The 13590-nt window shown below is 39.4% G+C and overlaps 1 protein-coding gene across 2 annotated transcripts in view; it reads left to right on the forward strand.

Annotated features, from left to right (window-relative positions):
• Positions 1-13590, forward strand: part of orb2 (cytoplasmic polyadenylation element-binding protein orb2) — a 376691-nt gene that overhangs the window by 268240 nt on the left and 94861 nt on the right. The window lies entirely within an intron of this gene.

The raw sequence follows: 13590 nt of genomic DNA on the forward strand, positions 1-13590 counted from the left end.
GCGTAAAAATGAACACGTGATCAAAATTAAACTAACAAAGTGATCTTCTGATGCACTATCTAGCGTGCTTGAAAATTGAATTATGTGTTTGGAATTTTATAGTTTGACAAAATATTCCTTTGGCGATTGTTAATTTATATTTAGGAGGTCACGTTATGTGGGGAAACGGGAGAGTTTTTCCAGGCGTATTTTCACATATTCAGTGAGCCTCTTTATATTTTTATAATATAAGTTCATTTTCAACTTTTTTTTTCGGATTTCGTGGCGTGATATTTTCCCCCTGCGTAGTATTCCCGCCTAATGTCTTATTTGTGCAACCATAACCGGTTGTTTCTAAAACTAGAACCGGATATTTCAACCCGAAATAATATATTTCTGCTCAGTTGTTTATTTTTAATTTAGTGTTGCTCACGAGGCGAGACAAACACATATTTTCGACACGAGACGAGACAGACCCAAGTCTCTTCTCGTTTTGTCTCATGGGAAACACTATTTTAATTTCATGAATTAAGTAAGATAAACATTGTCATATTTTTACATAGAAATTGAGTTTAATTTTTTAAACGGGTGGAATTTTTAAATATTTAAGATTAGTCTTTTTATTAATGCACATTTTAATTTAAACTTGTATTTTAACGGTAAGGCCATTCATTGGCGGACAAACAAGGCAATTTTTTTCAAAATGGTACTGTCTCCGTTTCAAAACCTTCTTGAATTTGTAACCTTTACTATCCTACACCACAAGTCTTGCTTGTGATTATAATCGGTCCCTGCAACAATGATTGAATGTATTGTCATTAATGATTGATTAATTTGCTTTATTTTACTTCGCCTTTTGTGCCACTTTTGGCTAATTTGCGAAGATGAGGATGAGTGATGGCGTAATGAAATTGATGAATAGACACTCACCAACATCCAATGCCCATGCCGGGATTCGAACTCGGCGGCCGGTGTTGTCTTTAAAATGAAATTGTGATGTAATCAATTTTTGACCACTCGTCTCTCGCTCCACTTTCCGGACAGCTTTCTAAATTCCATATCAAGTTATTCATTAGATCTAAACACAGGAAAATGTTTCAAGTTCAGAATGTTCTTCCAACTACGGGTATGTCAAGAGATTGCTGTTTCCACTGTATCTTTCTCGTACCGTAAAGAATGGGACTCTGGTGGATATAGTCGAAAGGGTTCCATGTTTTCTGAAAACCTCTCTCTCTCTGCAGATTCTCTGAATTACAACGGTGAGCGTTAAGAGTCTTCTGTCGCTAACGTCATCTACAACCCCACAAATTAAATTTTGCGCTACTTCAAGCAGGTTAATCTTTTCGCCAGAATTAGCAGAGCAAACGCTGAACCAGGGTCCTGGCTTGACGTAGACTAAGCTGGTCTCTTCTTCCTCTGTGTGCGCAGGCCGCTTGTATTCTGCCGAGGACTCGTTGGTTTCGCCAGGGTGAAATCTAGTTTCGGGGTGCTTCCTTTGCAAGTGGAAGAATATAGCTCGCTGAGCTTAAAGGGGGGTTGACTAGCATGTGTGTTTTGTCAGAGATTGCTCCGGGTGTGACGTCAGCGGTAGCCAGTGCGCCAACAGCGTGTTGCAGTGTCCGCTCGGTTAAAACGGTGAACCGAAGAACGTCAAAGAGCAACAGTTCAAAAAGACCCACTGTTGACAGTCACGACTTTGATTTCTCACCAGCACTGCCCGGTGAACCCCGAACGAAATGGCATCTTTCCAGGTGGTTGCCAGCTGGGACTGCAAGATGCTTCACCCTCCCGGCCCTAACATGAGAATGGCCACATAGATGTAATTCAAACTTCGGAGTCTCAGCGCTTTTGGATCTTCAACGGCACTGACGAGAATGGATATCCTCTTTGGATATCCTCTTATCGCTGGTGAGCCCCGAACGAAAGGTCATCTTTCCAGGTGATTGCCAGCTTGGGCTGCAAGTTGCTTCACCCTTCCAGCTCGAGAAATTCCCAACCGTTGCAATTCAAATGTAAAGGCTACACGGGTGACAGCCCCTCTCAGCGACTTAGATTTCCCACCAGCACAGCACTTTCCACGTGGTTGCCAGCTCGGGCTGCAAGTTCCAAAGTTCGGAAGAACCTCTCTCGGCCTGGTATAATTGACGCCATGTCCCGGTACCTGATCTTCTCCAGCCTTTCTCATTTACGCTGTTCAGTATTATTAAGTGGGCCTTCCCTATTGTGCAGTGGTAGCGTCGTCGCCTTGTAATCAAGGGGTCCCGGGTTCGATACCCGGTGGAGGCACTTAATGGTTCGGATTTCACTTTAAATTGTAGGTCCAGTCCCAATTAACCTTACTGTGCACAAAGTGGACTTAAAACATCTACTCAAACCAAAAAGTACTATTAAGTAACATACCCATAGATAAAAGCAACAAGTAATAGTACGTCATAATCTTACCCGTGTAATATTCCAGCATCCGTGAAAGATACTGTATCTCTTGTCCTCAAATACGCTACTATGCACTTTTTTCTGCAGTTGTTACAATTTGCAAGTTATTGAGCAATGGGGAAAAACTGATACTTAAACGATTTTTCCAAAAATAATACCCCCCCCCTTCAAATTCAGGCATGTATCTAGAACTATATTTGGGGGGGAACCAAGTGTGTCACATGTAATAATAATAATAAAATAAGTAAATTAATTATTGTTATTCTTGCATGGACCGATAAAAAGAAGCATGTATTTTATCTGCCTTATGTGTAGTTAAGATCACTAACATTTATGTAAAAATAGTATCTGTTCTTCCAAAGAAATTAATGTCAGATTTTTTTCAAAGATTAGTTATTTATTGAATAGCAAAAGGTTGTTAGGTCTACATGATGAAAACTAAAGTTGTGTAAAGTGTGTATTCTTATTATTATTATTGGTACACATACATTTTCACAAGCACTGTTAACGCAAAGCTGTATATTAACAAATTAATCCTTCCCCTCTGTGTAAGTTCTGCGGAAATAAATCAGCTGGGTTATACAACAGCAACAAGGATTTTGCTTATTTAAATTTAGACGTGGTTAGTCTTTCGGGGGGGGGGGGCAGACCCTCCGAACCCCCATACGCCCTTGCCCAAATTGCATTCACTCTAAAGAGAGTTAGTTCTTTCTACTTTCTCTTGTCTTGGCTTACATCGCCAAAATATTCTTTTAAGTGTAATTTCAGGCTCATGAATGTCTACAGAAGTGTGCACAATCTGTGCTACATATTGCATAGTTATTATACGCGGAAACCCCCCTCTTTATGTAACCAACGAATCGTAATGCGTGCTAGTACTTTTACGAGACAATGTAATATCTTTCTGTCGGCGATATCCCACTAATATAGCAGGTTAAAAGTTTGAAATGGCTGCGTTTTCTTTCTTTGGAGCAACGAGTGAGGGAAAAACTTCGCGTTTCTTGCGAGCAAGAAAAGTGTTTCCTTACAGAATATGGCGCGGTTTATAACTTCCGGGGAAAGCTCTCTCTCAGTGCAGCTTATATGTCGCTGTTCTCGTTTAGTATCCCGAGTGGGGTTGTTTCTGTAGTTTCAATGCGTTTAGTCTGGATTTTCTGTATGATACCCATTCGAAACGTACAAAATATTGTTTGAGGTGAAAATATAATGTTGGAAACCTGTGCTTGTGTCCAGTATGAGTGCTTAAGAGAGAAAATGTCAAATGAAAAAAATGTGAAAATGAGAAAATGAAAATTGGTTCTCGCGCTATATACAAATACAAATATTTGTTAAACACTGAAAGACGCAGAGGCGTAGTAGTAACGTCGGTGCAGTGAATGGAACTTTATGTGCTAAAAAAACTCCGAAATATTTTTTTTTGTGTGTTATAAATGTTGGAAATATGTGATAAAAACAGAAAAATATGTGACAAAATTAAACATTTGGTAACAAAAACAAAATATTACATGCATTTTAAACACCTGAAATCAGTTTCTAAATGCTTAACTCTTAGTGAGCTATTTCTTGGAAGAGTTGCAGTGGATCACCATAGTTTCCAAATTCTCCATTGTAAATCTGTGACGATTATCTCTAAAAAGCATCTTATATTGCGAGAAAGGTCGCTCCACGTCACAAGAGACAATTCTTGCATATTTGAAGCATGAAATGCCACTAACGCTGAAGTTTTCCAAAGCTTCCTCTACTTCACCTGCCAAAACACGTGCAATTTGGCACAAAGTTTGAAAACCTTGATTTTTCCCAAAAATTTCTGTACATTTAGACATTAGCACTTGAGGGTTAGATCCAGTGGGGGTAATATTTTCCCCCAATAGGATCGTAGGCGAGGCGCCAGAAGTCTGCCAGCGAGCGTGGACAAAACAAACCTACCACTCTCGATATGAAAGAGGTGCGGAGAATAAACATTTTTCGATGATTTCGAGGTAGCTGAAGTAAATGAGCGATTTTATGTATTTAAAATGAAAATTCGAAAAATATGTATTTACATACGGAAAACTGGAAAATATGTGTTTTTATGCAAAATAAAATTTGCTGTGTTGACATATAAGGCTATGATCAGAATTTTGGCAAAAACGAGGGTCTCTATCTCATCGCAGAATTCTGTCTACAGTATCCAAGTGAAATTTCATCTGCTTTGCTTCCTTTGTTGTCTATATATGCATGGGTAGTAGTTTCTTGCAGTTTAAAGTGGGATTCGATGTGCCTCTATCTGGTATCGAACCAGAGACCCCTTCATTACAAGGCGACGGCATCACTAGCAAGGACAAGGTACCTGTTGTTCTTCCAGCATATTATTTGCTAATGCGTTTTCATTGTTAGTTTATTATCTTACAGTGATTTCTGCTGTATCTTTGCTTATGATCGGATGATCACGTTTGCTTTTCCTTATTTACTAACGCTAACCACTACACGATGGAGATAGGCTCGAACAGTATTCTTGAAGTCAAGCAGGGTGCTTACCAGTCCTGAAAGTCAAGACAAAGTAAAGAAATCAACAAATAGGTCAAGATGTCAATAAATAAGGTCAAGAATTTTTGTATCACAATAACTGACTGATTGATTGATTTAGTTTCTTTTACTTCAGTTTTCTTCCCCTTTGTTTAATAGTGAAGATGAGGATGATATTGCTAAGATAAGATATATATGGACAACGACACGAGCCCAGCATAACATTATACTGGCTGTGAGTCCAATTACCACTTTCCAACTTTACCTAAGTAGTGGTAGTATAAATAAAGGTCAAAAAAGATCATTTGGATTTGTTATTTTGGTAGTCTAGGAAGTTGGCAGAAAGTTGAGTAATGAAATTCTCCTCCATTTGAATTTACAAAACCGTTGGGAAAAGCTGCGTTAACTCTTGCAGTGAAGTTTCGTATGCTCAATGCGCGCAGGATGTTTTTGCGTGCACGGTTGTTATGCACATTATTGTCATCTCTGTTCCGGAAGGAGTTTGGGACCTACAGTGTTATCCCCTCAGTTTCCTTAAATGCACATACCTTAATTAGAGAAGCTTCTGGATTCTTGTCACGCGTCTGAGAAAGCGACCGGTAGAACAGGAGAAGAGCTTCATGCAGTCTTAAGTAGCGAATGCTCCGACACTGCTAAATCTTGTTCATTTTGTAGAAACAACATTCGTTTGTCGCTTTTCTTCTGTGGTATTCTCATTCAAAGTACGTGCTTAAATTTCCCTTGGTCGGCGGACTACAAACAGACATACAGCTCAATCCCTGAAGATAAGAGTGACGTTAGCTCTGCAAAGGTCTGAAGCCTATCCGGAAATCACCTGCTTGATATCCAGAGAAAACCTCTTCATTATTCGCCGCCAGAAAAGCTTCAAGAATTTACGGTTCACCTACTCAATAGATACTTTGGAACTCGGAGATCCCTTTCAAAGATAGGTTTATGCCGTTTAGAGAAGTATATTTTAGTCATGTTTGTTGTGACGTACTTATCTCGTGTTTTTCGAATTATATTTATTTTGTCCCTGTTGAATAGAGACGTGCAACTTATGCGTGGCACTTAATTATAGCACATTAATTGGGTATGTCAACAAGAAAGAATATTTCACAGTGGTTCGGATCCCACTTTAAACTGTAGGTCCTGTCCCAATTAGCCTATCAATCTCAAACCAAGAAGGATTATTGTAACATAAAAGGTGCCGATTACAACTCCAAACTATTACACGGTATTGTTTCTCGTAATCTCCTACGGCTTTTGTTTAATAATAGGATGATATTGTAACAAGTTTGTATTTCTTTCCGTCCATTTTGAATTTTTTATACAATTTGAGATAGAATGTTACTCTTTCTTGTACTGTTATTCAATCAGTCTTCTTAAAAATACAGTTCTTCCATAACTTTGTTCTCTATCTCTTTCTATCTACTTTGTTCCGTTGAGTTTATACGTTTTCAGTTATATGTGTATGTATGTGTGAGGGAAGGAGAGAATAATTGAAATCTGAGTACCTGATAAATGTTCTCGGAGCAGTCAAGTTCTGTTTCATACTAAAAGCAGAGCGTATAGAAGGAATAGTGTGTGCACTCCCTGAGTTGCCGTGGTCCACCGCCTAGATGGCAGTGGTGACGTTTGAGACTGCGCGGAAGATGCTCGCGTTGCTTACATAGCTAACTACATAAGAAACAAAAATGCATGTTACTTACGTTTGGAGAAGAGCTCAGCAGCTGGATAGTTTGGAGAATTTCGGAGGTGATTTTGCTGTCTTCGAGGCACTTAATTCCTTTCCTATCTCCTTGGTGCGGAAGAAAAATTGACATTTCAGATAGTGAAATACCAGTTTAGGTAGCATACGCAGCACATGATCTTCACAGCATCCTAATTGCGAAGTTTTTACAGCAATTATATTTAAATTGTCCAAACACTCAAAAAATATATCACCCCATAAACTATTAGCATGATAATTTCTCTGCAACAACATCTTCCACTCGTAACAGCACATCATAAACACTTTTCGATGCATAGGTAAGGTATTTACAGCTGTCACCCGAACCATAGTCTTGGACAGGGGCGCCGACTTGTAAAAATTATTTGGGGGGGGGGGCTCTGATCACTGAAATAAATTAATGAATGAATCACTCTCCCTTTTTTAAGATTTGGCCTCAGTGTTCGGAATCTCATAAAAGCCCATGAATTCCTCGAAAATATCAATTTTAACAATACTCATAATTGCATACTTAGTATATAATAATAAGTCATGTGTTTTGCTGTCTCTGGTCATAGCCCCCCCCCCCCCCCAAAGTTGATGGTTTAGCGGTCTCAGCCCCCAAAAGTTGATGGTCTAGAACATTTCAAATGTGAATTTAAAGTTAAGTTCAGCCCCATGGAGTCGGCGCCTATGGTCTTGGATTAGCGTAAGTGAGGCAGGTACGTTAGTTGGTTCCCCGTGCAGAAAAGTTGTACACAGTTTACAATGTGTCACTTTTGAAATATACCGCACTGTGTATCCTGCCAAACGATACACCAAGTATTCTTTACCAACACTTTGTTCATTTAAGTACGGTATGTTGTTTTCCCAGTCCGGTATTTGAATTTCATCTTCAACAATGGAAATTTTTTCCCTTATTTTATTTTCAGGTTGCTTCTTCACCGAAAGATTTTTATTTTCGGTTGCTCTTGCCAGAGTTCGCATTTCATTAACAAAAGACGTCAGAGGAGATTCAGTCCTGTATTCACAGTTTCCGCCCGAAAATAAAGCAAGTTTTGCTGGTACGTAAATTGATTGCACATATGTAAGTGCAGAAAATCCACAGTGGAGGGATGATCATCACAAGTGAACGACCGCAATATACCACAATGGCGTTCTAGAGGATCTTGATTAAATTTTCCTGTCAAAACGTACTTGTAATTGTTCTTCCACAAATATTCGGACACTTCTAAAGTACTTTCTAAAGTCACTCTTAAGGAATCTAGCGTTTTTTTTCTGAAGCGAAGGAATTTCGATTATCTCTAAGGACAGCATTCCATTTTATTAAAGTTGTATGTGCTTCTGATCCTTTATATATTGCCTGTGCAGGAGTCATATCCAGATCTACAGCCGGGTACGAAACACGTAGGTATCTTGTAGTTTTCGCTCGCTGCTGTCTCAAACACAATAATAATGCGTTGAACACAACACAAACTAGTCACAACGGATCAATCACAAATCTAACGACACTAAACTCAATAACATAACAACGTTGTCATTAATAAAAGTACACAATGTTATTCTAGCACAACAAAACACAACGCTCTACATAATGCGCAGCCGCACTGCAAGCAGAAGACGCTCGTCGCAAGCGAAGGTGCTGCCAGTGTTTCGGTGGGGCACCGCTCTATTCACTTGGCTTACGGGAAGAAACCGAAGTGCGCACACTTCCTCTTCTATACGCTCTGCTAAAAGTAAGAATATTTCAAGTAGCAGGCATACTCTAAAAGAGAACAAACTAAAAGGGAAACCAAACCAACTTTCCATTTGTACATCACAATAACAAGCCTGCATTTTTCCTTCTTTGCATATAAACACGTGCAACATATACATACATATATTACAAATTAAATAATTTTAATTGTACTAGGGACGATCAATATATAAGTTTCCCTGTGCTATAAAATATTGTATAAAGCAATGGCATTAAAAAGAAGCACATGGTTGACAAGCGCCATCCTTCGTCTACAAGGAACAACAATCGATTCGTTATCAGACGTGAAGGCGCATGCGCTCAAGGGCGAAAAGTAAATGCTTGTTCGGGAAACGCGGACTCGCGTCATAAGGAGTTCAGAAGCATGGATGCTAAGGGCGTTAAAAGTGGACTAAAATACCAAATCAATCAATCAATATATTGTTAGAATCTTTAATTATCCCTTCTCCCTTGCAGTTTCATGTAAACATGTGCTATGGTTTAGCTGTTCAGTACCCGGATTCGAGTCCTCTGGTCGAGCCTGCAGTTTTCGCTGAAATTTCTACACACCGTCCAGGGAATTTCTGGAACAAGCTAATGTAAACAAGACCTCTGCGCAAATAGAACTCGAGAGAGCTCGACCACTGAACGATTGAGAGAGAAGTGAGTGAATGAAGGGGTAAATGCGGCTGCAGCTACCAGTCGTTTGCAGCAGCGCGCGCTGCTGTTCCGCCCACTCGCTTTCTCCCTTCCCCTACCGTTATGCGCGGCCTTACTTCTTCGACTCCCGAGACAGCGTACAGTCAGCGACGATAAAAATGAGACACTTAAATCCTGAAATACTCTTTTCCCTGCAAGGCATTATGTGTGTTGCGTAACTCTACGGCGGTGGTAGAAGTTCCCATTGAAAATTTGCTATTGAATCCATATTTCGCCGTAAAGTTAGGCAACACACAACGCCTTGCAGGAAAGATATTCTCTGTCTACCAGGAGCGTATATTCCAGGCTAGCTGGAATATAGATTAGAAACTGAATACAACTAATTTTCAACAAGAAGATAATGGCGATTCTGATGTTGGCAACCTGAATTCTTAGGAGTTGGCAACCTGAGTTCTTAGGAGGTGGCAACCTGAGTTCTTAGGAGGTGGCAACCTGAGTTCTTAGGAGGTGGCAACCTGAGTTCTTAGGAGGTGGCAACCTGAGTTCCTAGGAGTTGGCAACCTGAGTTCCTAGGAGTTGGCAACCTGAGTTCTTATGAGTTTGCAACCTGACTACCGTTAGGATGGCAGCGTGGCTTCCTTAAAGACGTCAAGAATGAACCTAGTATTCTCATTTGCTCCATAGCCTAGGACCAGGTGTCATAGTGAACTAGTCCAGGCCTTAGGCTCAGCATACGCCACTGCTGTCTACATTGACTATACTCTGTCCCATCTATCTGTTGAAAAGGCGAACGAAAACAAGTCTCTGCAAGTAGTGACGCGAGACTGCTCCGCCAATGAACACGTGATGAGAGAGAGCTGGATTCGTGGAGGGCGAAAGCCACTGCAGTTACTAGCCTCGCAGCAACGTGTACTGCTTCGCTCTGCCCATTCGATCCTTGCCGCTATGCCCCGCCTTGCTCCACAGAGTATAGTATTTCCCAATCTCGGTGTCCCATTTTTATTGTCGGTAACTGTACATAGTACTCCTCTGTGTGCCAGATCGTAAGACAATATCAGAATGAGTCTAAACGTACGGACCAGTTCCAAATTACAAGTGGATCAGTTCCTTGAGGGGTGCCGTAGAAAAGTAAGTCGAATCTATTCAAGTTTCAAAATTAGATTACTCAATCGCATGGCACTACCGATAGGCAATAACTTTCCACTGTATCGACGGCGGAAATATTCTGCGGTGACTCAACGAATGAACGAGAATAACCCGAACGTGGGAGAACAACGCTGGCACCTGTTGGCGGTTGACCCACTCCCTCCGTTTACACCAGGAATATATGTTAGGCGGCTGCATGCAGCTTGAGACATGAATAGCAGACGCTGCCTCGTCTTGGCAAGGGATCGTGGTGGAAGCAGAGCAAGAATCTCAACAGGGAAGGAAAGTCCCAAGCCATAATCATCGTAAATACATGGCAACGCGGTTTCCAAAGCAAGTCTCGGTTTAAATGTTCCCCTAAATGATCCGATTTAAGATTTATGTCTTTGCATTGAACCTTATCTTAGCTATACTCATCTCCCGTTGTTGGTTATTCGCTGGCCATGAGTTAAAATGCAAGTAAAGTACACTCTTCAGACCGAAGCGACATGAGAAACTGCAATTGTCGCTCGTTTTCTCAATGTCGTGCATCGTGTCGCTTCACAATTGTAGGTTCGGTATATTATTAATTGGTAGATTAATTTCATTATTATTAACTAACTCTCTAGCCTTTTTAAACCCGAAGGTTCATAGCAGCAACACAGGCCTTCCATCTGTCCCTATCCTGAGCAAGATATATATACTCTTTTCCATCCCTACCAATTTCCTTTAGGTCCATCTCAACGTTATCCCTCCATCTTCGTCTTGGCCTTCCTACAGGTCTCTTACCATCAGGTTTCCCAACAAGAATCCTGTAAACTCTTCTTTCCTCTCCCATTCGTGCCACATGGCCTGCCCACCTAAGTCTTCTTGATTTAATCATTCTAATAATATCTGGACGTGAATACAAATTATGTAGTTCTAAATTATGTAACCTTCTCCACTCACCTGTCTCATCCCTTTTAGGTCCAAATATTTTCCTAAAGATCTTACTTTCAAATACTCTCAATTTATGTTCCTCTTTCAATGTAAGGGACCAACTTTCGCATCCATATGAAAATACAGGCAAATTACTGTTATGTATATTTTAACTTTTAGTTTCTTAGATATTAAACGAGAAGACAAAAGTTTATGAAGAGAAAAGTAACATGCATTTCCTGAATTAAGCCTACTTTTTATTTCCTCTTTAATATCATTTTCATTTGTTAGTATTACTCCTAAGTACTTGAATTTGGAAAATGGTTCAAACGAGTTGTTATCAATAATTAGATTTTGATTATTACCTAACACTTGGTTTCGGCCTGTAAGCATATATTTAGTTTTCTCTTTGCTAACTTCCAAACCTCTCTCTTTAGCTGCTTTGAAAAATATTTTAGCATTATTCTTAATTGTATTTATGTCATCCCCTAATAAGTCTACATCATCTGCATATGCTAACAACTGAGTCACACCGTTTAATTTTAGTCCTTCGTTAGTTTCTTTTACCTTCCTAACAGCATATTCTAAGGCAAAATTAAAGAGCAATGGAGATAATACATCTCCTTGTTTTAACCCATCATGAATTGTAAATTTGTCAGACACATTAATACCCACACGAATTTTACTTTCTGCTTCATTGGTGCATACTTTTATCATATTAACAAGCTTCTTAGGTATTCCAAGCTCGATTAATATATTATATAATTTATCTCTTTAGACCGAATCATATGCTTTTTTTTTTAATCAATGAATAGCTGATGGACACTTTGATTATATTCCCACTTTTTCTCAAGTGTCTGTCTGATGAGAAAACTTTGATCTGTAGTTGTAGTTATCAGGAATAATAGTTTTAATTGAAATTTATTTTTAATGAATGGAATATTATAATCTTACATGGTTCTAATATTATTGTAACAATGATGTTTGATTGAATATTTTTATTTTTATGGGGCTGATAATATATAGTTATTATAGAGAAGGTGTCTATAATATAAATCTCGTTATTATTTTAGTTCCGTTATTTGCAAGGGTACTATTGTTTTTATTATTATTATTTATGCTAATATTATTAGAATTCTTTTGGGATGGGATGGCTCAACTTAGTTTAATATTATTTGATAATTTATTATCAAAATGTTCGTTCATGTGGAAGGAATATTAACTGCTGTCTGTTGTTCGCGCATGCGCGGTGAATGTGTTGCTTCAGACCGAAAGCGTTTGTCTCTCTTGTCGCTTCGGTCTGAGAGCTCCCTAAGGGAGAATTCATATTCAAGCGACATAATTCAAACCTGGGACATGTTGCCAAGAAGCGATGAAATTCTCATGCATGTGTAAAATTTATGTTTGTGAATGCATGTAATTTACATATTCTACCAATAAAAGTTACTAGCATCTGCAACCCATATGCTTCACAGACAAATGTAGTCAAAATTTGCTATATTGTTAGTGTCACTCACGTAACGCACTTTTGTTAATGCTTTTCATGCATTCGTCCTATTCCATCATACTCAAGTTTTTTTCATTTGTTAACAGATACCGCAAAGTACTTCATAATTCTATGATATAAGCTCATTATGAATATTTTAATCCAGTCTCATGTCTAGAACCTTCAGTTTTATGTGCAAAATGTCATATACGTAACGCTGGAATGTCCTAGTAATTAATATTGTTATTTATTAAATTTGATTACTTTAGGTGAAGGGAAAAATGGGTCCAAAAAGGGAAATTGTGCTAACACTGGGCTGTACTGCGTACACCAATGACGTCCCGTTCTGATTTTTAACTCTAACGCTGGCTCCGTTTCCGAGCCGTGAAGTTGTCAAAAGCGTGAGTTTCGCGTGCCTGAGAAGGAGGGGGTTTGGGGGGAGGGGGCATGCTTTCTTTTCCTTCCCTGCTTCAGCACGCCATTCATTGCTTGCGTGTTCTTCACCCCTTCGGCTTTGCCTTCATGCCTTTTCCTCGAGGCTCTAGCCTTTTTTCTCATCCCCCCTTAACAAGAGGTCGCCGGGCATCGGAAAAATAGGGAAATAAATTTCCCAATCTCTCGTCTCTCGCGAGCTCAAATTACCATTTATGCAACTCGCGATATGGCATCGGCCGTGGGCGGGGCGGGGCGGCATTTATAATCTTTCTGCTTCGCTGGCCTGCCCCTTATTTTTGTCGATATATCAGACGTGGCTGCAGGATCCTTTCTGTTCTGTTCAGGTGCAAATAGAACTAGCTGTAGATTTTGGGAAGATTATAATTTAAGAAAGCTGTAATTTTATTCTTACGTATGACATATATTTTATTTTCAAAAACTAAAACAAATAAATATATTTCTAGTATTCACTCTGTTTTCCCTGTTTCTAAAATTACACCTAAATTCATACGCGGCGAATGGGGAGGAGGGGGAACGAATCAGTCAACCCCCTGAAGAGTGATATTATTAATTTTAAATTCTAGAAAAGCAACAAACTTATTA

This window comes from Lepisma saccharinum, chromosome 21 (genome assembly GCF_977018435.1).
Source record: "Lepisma saccharinum chromosome 21, izLepSacc3.1, whole genome shotgun sequence".
NCBI classification, from domain to species: Eukaryota; Metazoa; Arthropoda; class Insecta; order Zygentoma; family Lepismatidae; genus Lepisma; species Lepisma saccharinum.